Genomic DNA, 16787 nt, shown 5'->3' with positions numbered 1-16787 from the left:
CGTGGTGTTTATGTGTGGGGGAACTGAGTTTGAATCTCCACTTGGACATCACATGCACACACACCTCATAGGGTGTTCTTGGGCCTGTCACACCAGGCCAGGGGTGTTGTGTGGGGCAGAGCAAGATTACTCCCCCCATACATCACCCTGAGAAGGGCCAAGGTAGAAAGGCGGTTGATTGGAACAAGAGGGAAGGTGATCTAACACTTCATATATTGTCGGTGGTATCGTGGCCCCCCTCAATCCTGTCTTTGATGTCATTCCCAATTCACAGATGGGGAAATTTGTGTGTTGAGCTCTATTGGCAGGGTGGGGAGGTATTATACAACCATACCTTGGAAGTCGAACAGAATCTCTTCCGGAAGTGAGTTCGACTTCCAAAACATTTGGAAATTGAAGCGTGGCTTCCGATTGGCTGCAGGAAGCTCCGGCAGCCAATCGGAACACCCGCTGGACGTTCAGGTTCCAAAGAATGTTCACAAACCTGAACACTTACTTCCCAGTTTGCGGTGTTCAGGAGCCAAAAAATCCGAATATGAAGGTGTTTGGGATCCGAAGTATGACTGTAATAACCTAGGAGCAGGACATTCTTAGTTACTGTATATACCGTATTTTTCGCTCTATAGGACGCACCTTGTTTTAGAGGGGGAGAACAAGAAAAAAAATTCTCCCCCTCTCTGCCCAGTGCCCCTTGAGCGAAGTGGCAGGAGGTGCTGCACAAAGAGGGGGAGAATTTTTTTCCCTTGTTCTCCCCCTCTAAAACAAGGTGCCTTCAGGCGGCTACCATATTTTCCGCTCTATAGGACGCACTTTTCCCCCTCCAAAAATTAAGGGGAAATGTGTGTGCATCCTATAGAGCGAATGCAGGCTGCGCGGCTAAGCCCAAAGCCAGAACAGGGAGACGGAGTGCTCCGTCACGCTGCTCTAGCTTGGGGATGGCTGTGCAAAGCTACAAAGCCTGTCCCAGAAGCCTCAAGCCTTTGGAGTGCAGCGCTTTCCCCCACTGCCAGCCCCAAAGAGCAGGTCGGGGAGCAGCGAAAAGGTGTGCAGCCTTCCCGCTGCTCCGCGAGCTCGGGTCTCCCCGCAAAGAAGCCGCCTTTGCTGCTCCCCGACCTCTTTGAGGCTTTTCCCCAAGGAGGGAGAAGGGACTGACTGGCCGTGTCAGTCCATTCTCCCTCCTGGTCGAAAAGCCCGCAGGAGCTGTGCGCTCCTTAAAGGGTGCATGGCTCCTGTGTGCTTTTGCGGGAGATGGGGGAATTCCCCCACCTCCCACAAAAGCAGGGAGAAGGTCTGGGAGAAGCTCACGGGCTGCATGCAGCCTGTCCGCTGCTCCCAGAGCGGGGGGGGGTCATATTTTTTCCCCTTGATTTCCCCCTCTGAAAACTAGGTGCGCCCTATGGAGCGAAAAATACGGTACCTTGGAAGCCTGGAGAGCGAGAGGGGTCAGTGCGCACCAACCCCTCTCACTCTCCAGTGAAGGCAACCCGAAGCCTCTGGAGCGCTGTGCGAGTTCCCGCAGCATTCCGGAGGCTTCGGGTTCCTTTCGACCTGCTCTTTAGGTCCTGGCGGGGAGAAGCCCACCGCCAGCCCCAAAGAGCAGGTCGGGGAGCAGCGGAAAAGCGCACAGCCATCCCGCTGCTCCGCGAGCTTTTTAGGGCTGCTGGGGAAGCCCGGGTCTCCCCCCAAAGAGCAAAGAAGCCAAGACAGCGAGCGGGACGCATCCCACTTGCTGTCTTGGCTTCTGCCATAGCCGCGCAGTACCCCCACCTCCCGCAAAACCCCACAGGAGCCACACACCCTTTAAGGAGCACGCGGCTCCTGCGGGCTTTACTATGAGGAGGGAGAAGGGACTGACTGGCCCCGTCAGTCCCTTCTCCCTCCTGAGGAAAAGCCCCCAAGAGCCGCACGGAGCTTGTGTGCGGCTTTTGGGGGCTTTTCCTGCCTGCCTCCCCCCTGCATTCGCTCCATAGGACGCACACACATTTCCCCTTCATTTTTGGAGGGGAAAAAGTGCATCCTATAGGGCGAAAAGTGTAAGCCAGCTTTCAGCACATTTTTTATGCTGAAAAAGCCCCTGTCGGCTTATACTCAAGTGGGGTGGCGGCGGCAGGACGAGCGGCCCGAAAGGAGCTCTTTCTCACTGCTGGTCCCACCGCCGCCTCTCGCAAGGGCAGGCACAGGAGCCGCAGTTGGAAGAGGCGCTGCTGTGCCTCCCCCAATCGCAGCTCCTGTGCCTGCTCTTGCAAGCGTCAGAGGCGGAGGGACAAGCGGCAAGAAAGGAGCCCTTTCGGGCCTCTCGTCCCTCCACCGCTGCCTCTGCCCATCTCTGCCGCTCGCAAGGGCAGGCACAGGAGCTGCAATTGGGAGAGGCACAGCGCAGGGCAGCGCCTCTCCCAACCACTTGTCCCGCCACCTCCCCCTTTGCCCCTGTCAGCGGTGGAGAAGGAGGAACGAGCAGCCCTTTCTGGCTGCTTGTTCTTCCTCCGCCGCTGCTGCCACCACCAGGTTTGTGGTGAAACTCATAATTTTATTCTTTTTCTAAACTGCTTTGAGTTTGTTTTTACAATCAAGCGGCGTACAAATTTCATGAAATACTGGTTTTTCGCTCCATAAGACGCACTTTTTTCCTCCTAAAAAGTAAGGGGTAATGTCTGTGCGTCTTGTGGAGCAAGTGCACTGGGCGGCAGAGGGATCCCTCGGCTACCGCCTCCAGTCGCAAGCTGAGGGATGCCACCGGAGCCATGGCTCCCGTCTGTCACTCGCTGAGAAGCCAGCAGAGCAAGAGCCGCTGCGCAGCTATCACTCTTGCTCTGCTGGCTTCCCAGTGAAGCGGGAGGAGGGACGGACGGGAGCAAGCAAAGCGAGAGCCGCTTACATGGCTTCTCTCCCGCTTTGCACAGCTCTCATTTTGCTTGCCCATCCCTCCTCCCGCTGCGCTGCAAAGCACCTGTCCCGGTATCTCCTCCTCCTCTTTTACAGCGAGGGATGGGCAAGCAAAGTGAGAGCTGCGCAAAAGCGGGAGAGAAGCCATGGCTCTCGCTTTGGTTGCTTTAAAGCACGAAAAAGCAAGAGCCGCTTACCATATTTTTCGCTCTATAGGACGCATTTTTCCCCTCCAAAAATTAAGGGGAAATGTTTGTGCGTCCTATGGATTTGTGAGGAATGCAGACTCCTAGGCTTCAGCGAAAGCAACGCGAAGCCTTTGGAGCGCAGCGGGACCTCGCACTGCGCTCCAAAGGCTTCAGGGTTAGCTGCACAAAGCCTCCACAGGGCATTGGGGTGTTTCATCCCGCTGCCCTCTGGAGGCTTCGCGGGCTGTCCCAGGAGCCTCCACAGGGCACGGGGATGAAGGCTCCCTGTGCCCTGCGGAGGCTTCGCGCAAAGCTAGACCAGCTATCCCAGAAGCCAGATCCCTGTTGCTGTTCTGGCTTCTGGGATTCAGAATTTTTTTCCCCTTGTTTCCTCCCCCCCCCCCCCCCAAAACTAGGTGCGTCCTATAGAGCGAAAAATACGGTACATGCTCTGCGCATATATATATATATATTTGCTTTCCCCCTCTAAAGACTAGGTGCATCTTACGGAGCAAAAAATACAGTAAATGAAAATTTCCTTAAAACAGTATTAAGCTATGCTTGTAGCATGCTGAAGAGTCATACACAGTGATGAACTTACCCTAATTCTACGTCTTCTTTCTCTCTTTCAGGTGACATGTCAGTTGAGCTGAGTGCTTAGGGTGTTCCTTCCAATCGTCCCATGCCATAGCACCAAGAATATCATAGCGCCCCCTCGCAAAGATCAATTCACTACACGTTTTAAGAGAAAACTTAAAATCGTAGAGTAAAATCTTCCTCTTCTTTTCTTTTTTCTTTTTTTTTAAGGAAAAAAACCCAGTCTCTTTTTTTTTTTTTTTTACCTATACATTAGCACATCCCTTTTTAATTTTTATTTCTTTAATGTAGTCCTCACAATTTGAGCCTCGGGCATTGCGGGGGACAGGACAGGAGGCGTTTTTGGGGGAAGTTTGAAGGGTGAGCTGAGATCTGTCTGCCTTCCCCGCAGCCCCAAGTTGGAGGTTTATTTCCCTGGCAGCAAACCACATGGGAAGCCAATCAAAGCCACGCTCCACAATACAGTTGAGCAGGGCATATCTCTCTCTCTCCCCCTTCCTAAAATGACCCTCAGCTTTGGGGAGGACACCAGACGACCAGCTGCTGGTTTGGCCGGAGAATGCAAAAAGGCAAAAGGTTTCGCCTCCTTTTCCACCTCGGCGGCTTCTGTTAGGTCAGAAAATAGCCACCTTGAGCCCCACTGCCTTTTCTAAGACCCATAGGGAAGTCTCCCGAGAAGCGTGCAACTGCTGAAACCACGCGTGGTCTCCTATAGCTTCTCCACCCTCTGCCCCACACGGCCACCAGCAATGGTACCACTGCCACAACGATCCTCGCTTTTTCCAGCACCGTGGCTTCTCTAAACACCACATCCTTTTTCTTTTGGCCCCCCTTTTTGGGCCCTTGTAGCTTTCTCTGCAGTGACCCGTTTCAACACTACAAAAAAAAACCAAAAAAACCAGAAACAAATATTGTGTGCCATGACTGCTTCTTTTTTTAAAAAGGGGGGGGGAGTTCATGGGGGTGAAACAGTCTCTCGTGTTCTGTCAAACCTTGGAGTGGGAGCTGAGGGCATTTCACTGCTTGGCAGTCTCTCCCTTTCCGTCCTCTTAAGCTGTTGCTTGAGGGAGGGCTATTTGCAAGGTTTGCAGCCCCCACCCAGCCATGACCTAAGTCTGCAACCCTGCAGCGTCTGAGAAGAGAGTCTCACTGTCCTGTCACCCATCCTCTTCCAGTTGCTGGAAACAGCTCACCTCTTTTAAGAACAAGCTGATTTTCCTCCAAATAAAGCAGATTTACTTTTTCCACCGCCCCCCCCCCTTTGGTCTCTTCACCCCCTGCCGCCTCTCTGTGGAGTTGCACATTTCTGTGACTCACCTTCCCATAAAAACACGGTAAGAGCCTAGTCCTCATGGTGCTGGGGGAAAGGAGCCGATTTAAATTGGAAGATGCCCTAGGCACCCCCGTTTCCCGGGGACAGTCCCCGGATTTACAAATCAGTCCCCATACAAAATCCACTGAAGTTGAAAAGTGTCCCCGGATTCATTGAAAAAAACTTGTTAACCTTACCCTAGGCTGAGGCAGCCCATTGGCCTGTCTAGCTCTGTTGCCTGTTCTGATTTTTGGGGGGGGTGTCCTCTCTCGCAGCCTTTCGGGGGGCGGTGAGATGAAAGGGGTAAAAGCAGCGTGGAGCTTGCCTCCCTGACCTTAGAATGGAATTTGTCGCCAAAGGGCACACCAGGTGAGCGTTTATCCTGAGTGAATGATGAAGATGGGGGCAGACAGGGTGGGGCAATGGTGTAGAGAGGAACAGGAGGTGCCTAGCCAGGGCAGAGAAAAGTGCAGTCATACCTCAGGTTACAGACGCTTCAGGTTGCTTTTTTTGGGGGGGGGGTTGCGGACCACTGAAACCCAGAAGTACCGGAACAGGTTACTTCCGGGTTTCGGCAGCCGCGCATGTGCAGAAGCACCAAACCGCAAGCCAAGCGTGCACAGATGCCGGTTGCGATCATGCATCCCGCACGGATCACGTTTGCAACCTGAGCATCCGCCGTAGCTATGAAAAATCAGCATGCCTTGGGGGAAGCAGCAGGGGAGACTGACACTAAAGGAGCTTGAGGAAGAGGGAGCTTTTAAAATGAGAACTAGAACCCTGGAATCGGACGCGAGGCTTAAATCGTTCAGAAGGAAAAACCTGCAAGAAGAGGAGCAGGGTGCGAGAGGAAAGTACAGGAGAGGAAGGCAGCCAGTCGTAAGAGGAACTGTTTACTATCTCACAAACGCAGCAGACAAAGCAGGTGGAGATCTCGAGCGCTGAGAAATAAGAGATTTGGCTGCCGTTCCACAGAGGCAGACTGCAAGTGGGTCATGGAAAGGATTTTAGTCCTGGGTTGGGGGGGGAGGGGGAACCTCCCCGAAAAAGGAAGCTTCAGAACAATCACCAGGAACGTCTCTAGGACGCATTACCCTGATCACAAAACCAGAGGTGGTGTTTGCGTTTAAGATGCACAGCAAGAGAGAGTTGCACTGCCTGCAGGAGCAGAGCCAAGACCTATCGCCGCATGACCTTTCAAGCCTTCCCTCTGGCACAAGATTTTGACAATAACCTTATCTCCCGTTCCCATCGTCCCTCCCGAGACGCATGATGCAACCTGCATGTTTACGAGCTCTCGTCGTTCCCCAGATAGGACGACATCCAGCTCTGTCCCCAATGAACTCTGCATGCTCTCTGTGTACATAAAACCATGGCTTTTACAGAAAGCTTTGAAGCCACCTGTTAAATTGGAATTTGGACAGCTCCAGCCCGTAAGTGAAGGCAGGTTGTGGGGTGCATATATCCTGTGCAGGGGTGCATTCCTTTCTGTACAAAGGCACATGCAAATGTGCATTGGCAATAACCTATCCCTTTCTTCCAGTGCACAGAAACATCCTAGTAAGGGGCAGGGCAAACTTGAGATTTCCATTTTTTAAGGTGCGGTCACTGAGTGTTGGAGGGAAGGGAGCCTGGGACCTTAGCCTAATTTCATCTGTGAGAAAAGGAGGCATCTGAAGGAGAAAATTCTTAGTAGATCTGCGTAACTTGCTCCCCTTCCCCAAGTAGCTTCATTCCCTGCTAGGAAGGAAGCAAATACAAGACTCCAGGCTAGAAGTCTTGCATAACAGAGATTTCCCTGCTCCTTCCACTAAGCAGAAATGAAAACTAGAAACTTTGCTTCCTTTAAAAAACACACATAGGATTTGGAATCCTAAGACATGCATAGCACGCTTTCGGTTTCCCCATTACCACTTTTGCTTTAAATTATAAAGGTAAAGGACTCCTGGAAAGTTAAGTCCAGTCAAAGGCGACTACAGTGGTACCTCGGGTTACAGACGCTTCAGGTTACAGACTCGGCTAACCCAGAAATAGTACATCGGGTTAAGAACTTTGCTTCAGGATGAGAACAGAAATCGTGCTCCGGCGGTGCGGCGGCAGCAGAAGGCCCCATTAGCTAAAGTGGTGCTTCAGGTTAAGAACAGTTTCAGGTTAAGAACGGACCTCCAAAATGAATTGAAGTTCTTAACCCGAGGTACCACCGTATGGGGTTGCGGCGCTCATCTCGCTTTCAGGCCAAGGGAGCCAGCTTTGTCCACTGACTGCTTTCCGGGTCATGTGGCCACCAGAACTAAACCGCATCTGGCGCAACAGCACACCGTGACAGACACCAGAGCGAACGGAAACACAGTTTACCTTCCCGCCACAGCGGTACCCATTTATCTACTTCAGGGCTCAGCAACCTTTTTCAACTGTGGGCCTGTCCACCGTCCCACAGACCATGTGGTGAGCCAGACTATATTTTGAGGGGGGGGGGGATGAACGAATTCCTATGCCCCACAAATAACCCAGAGATACATTTTAAATAAAAGCACACATTCTACTCATTTAAAAACACACTGATTCCCAGACCATCCGCGGGCCGGATTGAGAAGGCGATTGGGCCGCATCCGGCCCCCGGGCCTGAGGTTGCCTACTCCTGATCTACTTGCACTGGCGTGCTTTCCAACTGGTAGGTTTTAAAATATAAGCTTGTGACAATACACATTTGCTGCCCTGTTTGGGTCTGTAAAACGACAGTGTGTCTCGGTTGCTCCAGTATGAACAAGCCATATCCTGCCAATGGGCTTGGGGAGATTCAAAAGTGAGAAACAGTGGCTGCCCTATTAAAAGGGGAGAGTAGCTTAAAAAAAGAGACAATTTGCAAATGTTGGCGTGAGAGCTGGGATCCATCCATATTCATTTTAGCGTGCTTTTTCCCAAACTGCCACCACTCAAAACCCCAAAGCACCCTCTTGCAGACAATGGTGCCTGTTCCTGCTTTAATTGACTTGCTCTCTGCATCTGGGGCCGTGCCCCAAGCTATGCAGAATAATGATAATATAATAATAATTTATTATTTATACCCCGCCCAACTGGCTGGGTTTCCCCAGCCACTCTGGGCGGCTTCCAACAAAACACTAAAATACAATAACCTGTTAAACATTAAAAGCTTCCCCAAACAGGGCTGCCTTCAGATGTCTTCTAAAAGTTTGGTAGTTCTTTTTCTCTTTGACATCTGGTGGGAGGGCGTTCCACAGGGTGGGTGCCACTACCGAGAAGGCCCTCTGCCTGGTCCCCTGTAACCTCACTTCTCGCAGGGAGGGAACCACCAGAAGGCCCTCGGAGCTGGACCTCAGTGTCCGGACAGAACAATGGAGGTGGAGCACTCCTTCAGGTTTCCTGGGCCGAGGCCATTTAGGGCTTTCAAGGTCAGCGCCAACACTTTGAATTGTGCTCGAAAACATACTGGGAGCCAGTGTGGGTCTTTCAAGACCGGTGTTATATGGTCTCGGCGGCCGCTCCCAGTCACCAGTCCAGCTGCCGCATTCTGGATTAGTTGTAGTTTCCGGGTCACCTTCAAAGGCAGCCCCACAGAGAGCGCATTGCAGTAGTCCAAGTGGGAGATAACCAGACCATGCACCACTCTGGCGAGACAGTCTGTGGGCAGGGAGGGTCTCATCCTGCGTACCAGATGGAGCTGGGAGACAGCCGCCCTGGACACAGAATTGACCTGTGCCTCCATGGACAGCTGTGAGTCCAAAATGACTCCCAGGCTGCACACCTGGTCCCCAAGGTTGCTGGTTCTCTTCTGAGGGCAACTAATAACTTCTACACAAATTCAAACAGCCTATTGAGAGTTGATGTCCATTAAAAAACCAGGAGAAAAACCCTGTGCCTCAGTTAATCAAGAACCTATCTGGTGGCTGGCAGCCAAAGAAACAGCAGCCATCAACATGCTGGGGTTTGAGTTTTATACAGGTCTGGCCCTCTCGGTCAGTTTTCTGTAAAAGGTAAAGATAAAGGGACCCTGACCATTAGGTCCAGTCGTGGCCGACTCTGGGGTTGAGGCGCTCATCTCGCTTTACTGGCCGAGGGAGCCGGCGTAAGAGCTTCCGGGTCATGTGGCCAGCAGGACTAAGCTGCTTCTGGCGGACCAGAGCAGCGCACGGAAACACCGTCTACCTTCCCGCCGGAGCGGTACCTATTTATCTACTTGCACTTTAACGTGCTTTTGAACTGCTAGGTTGGCAGGAGCAGGGACCGAGCAATGGGAGCTCACCCCGTCCATCGCAGGGATTCGAACCACCGACCTTCTGATCGGCAAGTCCTAGGCTCTGTGGTTTAACCCACAGTGCCACCCGCGTCCCTTTCCATTTTTCATTTTCATGTTTCCATTTTTTGAAAAAAGCCCAAATATTCTAGCCCTGGAATGGGGAATCCTCTGGCTTGCAGCTCACAAAGTGGCCCTCCAGTCCTCTCTGCGAGGCCCTCTGGAAACCCCTCAGGCCACACCCCCTAATGCCCATAAAGTCTGGCTGTGATGTGCCCTTGCTTAACCTGGTCGAAGGGGCACAGAAAATACGAGGTGGTGTTATTTATCAAGCGACGTGCACATTTTGTCAAAATAAATAACTAGTTTATACCGAGAGACGCCACATGGGGGAGCCCTTTTCCTGCTGCAGCCTGTTCCTAACTCGAATTTTAACCCCTTGCAGCCCTTTCCTTCATGCATGTGTGTGTGTGTCTTTTTTAAAAACACTGTTTTATTGGGTCTTCATAAAAGGAAGCACAGTGGTGGAGGAAGGAACCATTTTCAGCCGGAGAGGGCCACATTCGGCGCAACCTTCTGGGAGCCGCATGCAGGGGGGGGGGGCAGGGAAACAGTTTTACATTCTCCCCTCACCAGGGAAACAAGAAGCATCAAGACAGCTAGCAAAAGTAAAAAAATAAATCGCTCATAGAGGGAGAACAGCCTGGGGGAGGATTCTGAGGGCCAGGTAGGGAGAATTAGAGGGCCACATTTGGCCTGAGAGCCCCCGCCCTCGCATTTTACAATTTTTGACAAACTCCCTTTGCCAGTCGCTTTGTTTGGTCCAAGGATTTCGTTTCATCGCCTCTTTTTCTCAACGGGAGCGCAAGGCGGTGGGCGCATGGCGCAGAAGCCAGAACAGCAAGAGGGATCGCTGCTTTCGCTGCGCTGCGATCCCTCTTGCTGTTCTGGCTTCTGAGATTCAGAATATTTCTTTTCTTGTTTTCCTCCTCCAAAAACTAGGTGCGTCTTGTGGTCTGGTGCGTCTTATAGAGCGAAAAATACGGTAATTCCCAAAACAACCCTCTGAGGTTGGTTGGGACAAGAGAAGTCAGCAAAGAGAGCTTCACGGCCAACTGGAGGGGAAGCGAGGCTGCATTTGAACCCTGATCTGGGCCAGGTCCTGGGAGCTGAGCAGCCAAGCAAACGGGAAGGGGTGCGCCATCGAGCCAGCCAGAGGAGACCCCCGAAGCTGAGGGCCCAGAGGCCTTGCCAGCTGCTTGCCTTTGCTGCTCCCTCTCAGATGCCAGAGCCATCACTCAGCCATGACTCAGAGCCTACATGAGCAGCTGTTGACTCATTCCTGGGGTGAGTGGGCGCCTAAGCGCAGGCTGCGCATTGTGATAGGAATTCTGAGGTCTTAGATATATGGCAATGTTCATAAGTGTACCAACCAAGCACATACATAGATCAGCACAGGAAGACCGACCTGGAACCATTTTGATTCCCAAACTGAGCAAATGTTTTCTCTGCAACGCCAAAGTGGGAAAGCCTGCCCATTGTCTCTTTCCTCACAAATCCTGTCTTAAGGGCACATTTAAGATATGAATAGGGTGTGAGCCTGTGACCTGGCCCAGGAACTAGGTATTTATCGTTACAAAAGACTGGCCAGGCTCCCCAATCAAGTAACCTGCCAGACAGGAGATAAACAACGACAGGAGAAAAACAACATTCAAATTTCTGTTTAGACCGCCTTTTTTGTGATGTAGGTATGATGTATCTGAGGGGTGGTCTTAGGTTACACCCCTTCTGTGATGTATGTATGATGTTTCTGGGGGTGGTCTTGATCTACAGGGTGGCAATTTCAAAAGTCTTTATAAGGCCTTGCGCGCCATTGTTCTGGGTTCCCCCTCCTTTCCTGCGGGTGAGGGGAGCACCCTGTTGCAACAGATCAATAAAGATCAGGCTTACTAGCTGCTGAATCCCCGCAATGACGGGGTGAGCTCCCGTTGCTCGGTCCCTGCTCCTGCCAACCTAGCAATTCGAAAGCACGTCAAAGCGCAAGTAGATAAATAGGTACCACTCCGGCGGGAAGGTAAACGGCGTTTCCGTGCGCTGCTCTGGTTCGCCAGAAGCGGCTTCGTCCTGCTGGTCACATGACCCGGAAGCTGAACTCCGGCTCCCTCGGCCAGTAAAGCGAGATGAGCGTCGCAACCCCAGAGTCAGGCTTACTAGCTGCTTTGCTTCTCAATATTCTCTGGTTGGCCTCTATTATCTTCTCCTACCAATAGGGAACCTATGTAAGGACTCTATATGGGCTCTTGGTTACCCCATAAGGGCAATTTTTGTTTACAACAGCATACAAGGAAGAGGTCTGAAGCCTCTCTCGCTGCCATAAGCAAAGCACGGCGCTGCTGCCCACTCCTTCAGCTTTCCTAGAGTCAGAGGTGGGGTCCCTAAGGCTCATCTAGTCCAACCCCCCACAATGCCGAACTTTTATCGGAATGCAAAAGGCCAGACGACAGCCAGTTTTAAAACCCCCAAAAGACACACACATTTCTGGGCACTTGCTTTTTGACCTGGTGGTCAAGGGGAACAAGCTTCTCTATCCGGCCCCCAGAAGCCACACCATAGCTGTCAACCGTCCCTTATTTGGCGGGAACTCCCTTATCCCAGCGCTGTGTCCCAATGCTGTCCCTTATTGATGATGTCCCTTAAATTTCCCGGGTTTCAAAGGAAGCAGCTCCTCTCCCTCCCTCCCTGCCGGCCAGGGAGGAGGGAGGCTCCAACTGGGTTGCTTGGCTGCGTTGCTCACCCAATAAGGAGTCTAAGAACGACTGGGGGGTGGAGCTTGCATGCCTTGTGCCAATCAAATCAGCCGCATTGCCTGGGGACTCGCCTTTGTTCAGCGCTTCCCAGCGGAGAGGTGACGGTGGTTTTCCTTGCTGCATCCCTTTGCCGGGTTGCTGCGCTGTGGGAACCACCGCTTGAGGCTTCGTTTGGCTGCTGGCTGGGCTTTCTGCCTTTGGCTCGGAGGGGCTCAGAAGTCGAACATACCTGTGCTTGGAAAATCCCTTATTTTGGCTGCTGATCCCTTATTTCCGAGGCTGCTGGTCCCTTATTTTCAAATCTGTAAGTTGACAGCTATGAGCCACACCCCTTCCCACAAGCCACGCCCCTAACCAGCCCTGCCTTGCACCCTCCTCTTGAGCGCTTTCGCCGGACAGGAAACATGTCCTTGAACTCGGATCACGATTTCTTCCAGAGATAAAAGAGGACTGTGTGTAGAAACCAGCCTAGCGTACGTAGGGGAAATTTGTGTCCACTGCCCCGCCCACTTTCGCCTCTGGCTCCGCCCACTTCTGGAATGCGGCTCCTGGAAAGTTGCCCAGAAACGAATGCGGCCCTCCTGCCCAAAAAAACAGTTCTCAAACTCTGAAACAGAGAACCATCCTCAATAAAGGTGCTGCCAACCCGTGCAGGGGACACTGGCTTCGGCGTCCCCCGCCGTCTTCCAGCTCTGCTTCTGTCAAAACCCGGCTGATAATTAAAATAGCATCTGTGTTTCTCAATTAACCAGAGAAAGCGCTTCTTGATAGCCCTGCGTCCTCCCCCCTCGGCCCTGAAAAAAGCAAAAACCCAGTTTATTTAATTTAATGGCTGCCTGCCTGTGTGTCAGACCCCAGGCAGGGAGGAGACTCGGCTCGTTAGCAGCAATTAGCGAGCTTCTGCCCATACACGACTTCTAATGATCCCCAAAGAAACAACAGGCCTCATCTATTTATAGGCAATATCCTCCCCCCCCCCTATTTTTTTCTTCTCTCTGCTACCCCGTCACTACCACCAGGCAACCTCTCAATTCCAGCTTCCTCGGGAGGGGGGCGCTAAACAGAAAATCAAATCTTAGCTCCCAGGCTCAGCTCTCAGAATTGTGATAGGAATTTTGAGGTCTTAGATCTATGGTAATGTTCATAAGCGTACCAACCAAGCACGTACATAGATCAGCACAGGAAGGCCAACCTGGAACCATTTTGATTCCTAAACTGAGCTAATGTTTTCTCTGCAAGGCCAAAGTGGGAAACTTCCCCATTGTCTCTTTCCTCACAAATCCTGTCTCAAGGGCACATTTAAGATATGAATAAGGTGTGAGCCTGTGACCTGGGTCAGGAACTAAGTATTTAGCATTACAAAAGACTGGCCAGGCTCCCCAGGCAATCCAATCAAGTGACCATTAAACAGGTAACCTGGCAGACAAGAGGTAAACAAAGCACTCAGATTTCTGCTGTAGACCACAGGAAATCCAATCAAGTACGTGGGGACGCTGTGGGTGGTACTGTGGGTTAAACCACAGAGCCTAGGGCTTGCCGATCAGAACGTCGGCAGTTCGAATCCCTGCAATGACGGGGTGAGCTCCCGTTGCTCAGTCCCTGCTCCTGCCAACCTAGCAGTTCGAAAGCACGTCAAAGTGCAAGTAGATAAATAGGTACCGCTCCGGCGGGAAGGTAAACGGCGTTTCCGTGCGCTGCTCTGGTTCGCCTGAAGGGGCTTAGTCCTGCTGGCCACATGACCCGGAAGCTGTACGCCGGCTCCCCCGGCCAATAAAGCGAGATGAGCGCCGCAACCCCAGAGTCGGCCACGACTGGACCTAATGGTCAGGGGTCCCTTTACCTTTACCTTACAGGGGTACCTCAGTTTATGAACAGCCCTGTTTATGAACTATTCGGTTTACGAAACTCCGCAAAACCAAATAGTTCGGTTCTGGTTTGCAAGCTTTACCTTGGTCTACAAATGGAAGCCAAATGGTGGATGGACACCGGCGGCGAGAGGCCTCATTAGGGAAAGCATGCCTCGGTTGAAGAACAGATTTGTTTTAAGAACTGACTTCCGGAACAGATTCAGTTCGTAAACCGAGGTAGACCCGTTCCTGCACACCCTGCCATTCATGTTCTCCTCCAGCCAGCTGGGCCCTTGCAGTTCAAGGACAAAAATTCGTTGTTGACATCCACCCCGTCTCGAGAGCCAACTGAAGGGTGAAGTCAAACCATTACACCAAAATCATAGAATCATAGAGTTGGAAGAGACCACAAGGGCCATCGAGTCCAACCCCCTGCCAAGCAGGAAACACCATCAGAGCACTCCTGACATATGGTTGTCAAGCCTCTGCTTAAAGACCTCCAAAGAAGGAGACTCCACCACACTCCTTGGCAGCAAATTCCACTGTCGAACAGCTCTTACTGTCAGGAAGTTCTTCCTAATGTTTAGGTGGAATCTTCTTTCTTGTAGTTTGGATCCATTGCTCCGTGTCCGCTTCTCAAGTCCGGGCAGGGGGTCCTGGGCTGCCCAAGCAACAAGACCCCCTTCTCGGCCTCAAAGATGGGGGTCCAAAGGAAAGCGGAGCAAGACATTTGGCACCAGTTTGGGTGCAGGAGTCGCCAGGAGGCGGCATACAGAGCATTATCCAACCGTCATAAGAGACTACATTCTGGATTTGTGTGGGGTTTACACGCATGGCGCTGTGGTCTAAACCACTGAGTCTCTTGGGCTTGCCGATCGGAAGGTTGGCGGTTCAAATCCCTGCGCCGGAGTGAGCTCCCATTGCTCCGTCCCAGCTCCTGCCAACCTCACAATTCAAAAGCACACCAGTGCAAGTAGATAAATAGGTACCGTTGCGGCGGGAAGCTAAACGGCATTTCCATGCGCTCCGGTTTCCGTCATGCGCCAGAAGCAGTTTAGTCCTGCTGGCCACATGACCTAGAAAGCTGTCTGCAGACAAACGCCAGCTCCCTCGGCCTGTAAAGCGAGATGAGCACCTCAACCCCATAGTCGCCTTTAACTGGATTTAACCGTCCAGGGGTCCTTTACCTTTACCTTACTCTCCTGAGCCTTTTTGTCTCCCAAATATACCTCACAATGCAGCGGTGGTTTAGGATCAGAATCTTCCTTCACTCTGCAGCAAGTGCAGAATTGGCTTTCTTGACCATCGGACCCAATTTTGGTCTCATCCTCTCCATGCACTGGAGCCTGGCGAGAGAGTCCTTAACTCCCTAAGGGTTTGAAACCCATCACCTGTTTTAGCGAGGCAGAAACACACCAGTGGGGTGTCTGTCAAGATCCTCCGGGGCAGCAACCAGGGGCCGGATCGAGGACTCCGGAGGGCCACATTTGGGCCCGAACATCCCCATCCCAGGGCTAGACGAAAAACGTCACTTATATCAAACGGAGGACCGATCTTTGATCTCACCCTAAAACAAAGAGAGGGGACTTGCCGTTCGCCAACTGATGTTGGGTAACTCCCAACCCCCCCAAAAAACCCGCAACTTACATTAGAAACCAGGGAATTGTGGACTTGTGGCATGGGCTGGGCCCTTAAGTGGTCATCCACTCCAACCCCGGGCTTGATGCAGATATTTAGGGGGAAAGGACTGCCCTGCAAAGCAGAGATTTCTGGGCTACACGGATCTATAGTTTGGCGCTCTTGTGTATGCCATAAGGGAAAGGGAGCAGTTTTTGTTTACAGCAAAGTGATTGGAAAGTTAATGAATTCCTCCAGTTCAGAGAGTGACGCTCTCCAGACAGAGCAGCTTGCAAACCGAGGAGGGAAAGAAGGGGAGTTTGGTGGGGGGGGGGTGCTATCCAAAGATGCTGTGATTAATTAGCCTGGAAATCTGTGAAGAATCAGTTCCTGTGATAATGATCTACACTGAGGAGCTGCTGTCTTCCTCCCTTTCCCATCCCGTAACTTTCCTGCTGCCATAAAAAAATAAAAATCATCACCATCCTTCTCTTCCCCCTAGAAGAAATAATCAGAACACTCAAGTAAATTTGACTTAAGATTCCAGGCGGCTTACCTTTCGGACCGAGAGCAGCAAAAGTTTTTCCTCCCTCTCTCGAATTCGTGGCCCCCAAGTGAGCCAAAGGTTGGGCGATTCGGAACAGACAAAAGGAATTTCTCACACAGCACGAAGTTTAAACTGTGGAACTACCCACCACAGGAAACGGCGACTGATGGGATGGCTTTAAAAGAGGACAGGGCAAATTCAAGGAGGTGAGGGCTATTGATGCCTACTAGCCAGAATGGCTGTGCTCTTGCAATACTTCCGAATACCAGCTGCTGAGAACCGCAGGAGCGGAGCGGTCTCATGTTCAAATCTTGCGGTTCACAGGCATCTGGTTGGCGACTGTGAGACAGGCCGCTGGTCTGATCCTGCAGGCTCCCTTTATGCTAGCAGGAAGTATTTACCAGATGTAGAATTCCTGAGAAGCCTGTCGTTTAAAAGATCATCATCCAATTTCTAGGCCTTATGGTGGAAAAGGTGTAGACAGAATATCGTGATAGGAATTTTGAGGTCTTAGATATATGTTAAATGTTCGTAAGTGTACCAACCAAGCACGTACATAGCACAGGAAGACCGACCTGGAACCATTTTTGATTCCCAAACTGACCAGGTGTTTTCTATGCAAGGTCAAAGGAAAATGGAAAAGCCTCCCCGTTGTCTTTTCCTTCACAAAGCCTGTCTCAAGGGCACATTTAAGATATGAATAGGGTGTGAGCTTGTGACCTGGCTCAGGAACTAAG

General features: G+C 51.7%; 1 protein-coding gene and 1 long non-coding RNA gene across 2 annotated transcripts in view; one reads left to right on the top strand and one right to left on the bottom strand.

The window, feature by feature from the left end:
* The window catches only part of BSG (basigin (Ok blood group)), a 37692-nt gene extending 33115 nt beyond the window's left edge, over positions 1-4577 (top strand). The window contains exon 9 of the mRNA XM_080989110.1: positions 3704-4577. The gene's annotated coding sequence lies outside the window, so the exon portion shown is untranslated. The remainder of the gene's footprint in view (positions 1-3703) is intronic.
* The window catches only part of LOC308467554, a 302202-nt gene that overhangs the window by 275052 nt on the left and 10363 nt on the right, over positions 1-16787 (bottom strand). The window lies entirely within an intron of this gene.

Source organism: Podarcis pityusensis (genome assembly GCF_964106645.2).
Source record: "Podarcis pityusensis genome assembly, chromosome: 18".
Lineage (NCBI taxonomy): Eukaryota > Metazoa > Chordata > Lepidosauria > Squamata > Lacertidae > Podarcis > Podarcis pityusensis.
The sequence above is the reverse complement of the archived record's forward strand: the minus strand, read 5'-3'. Positions and strand labels throughout refer to the sequence as shown.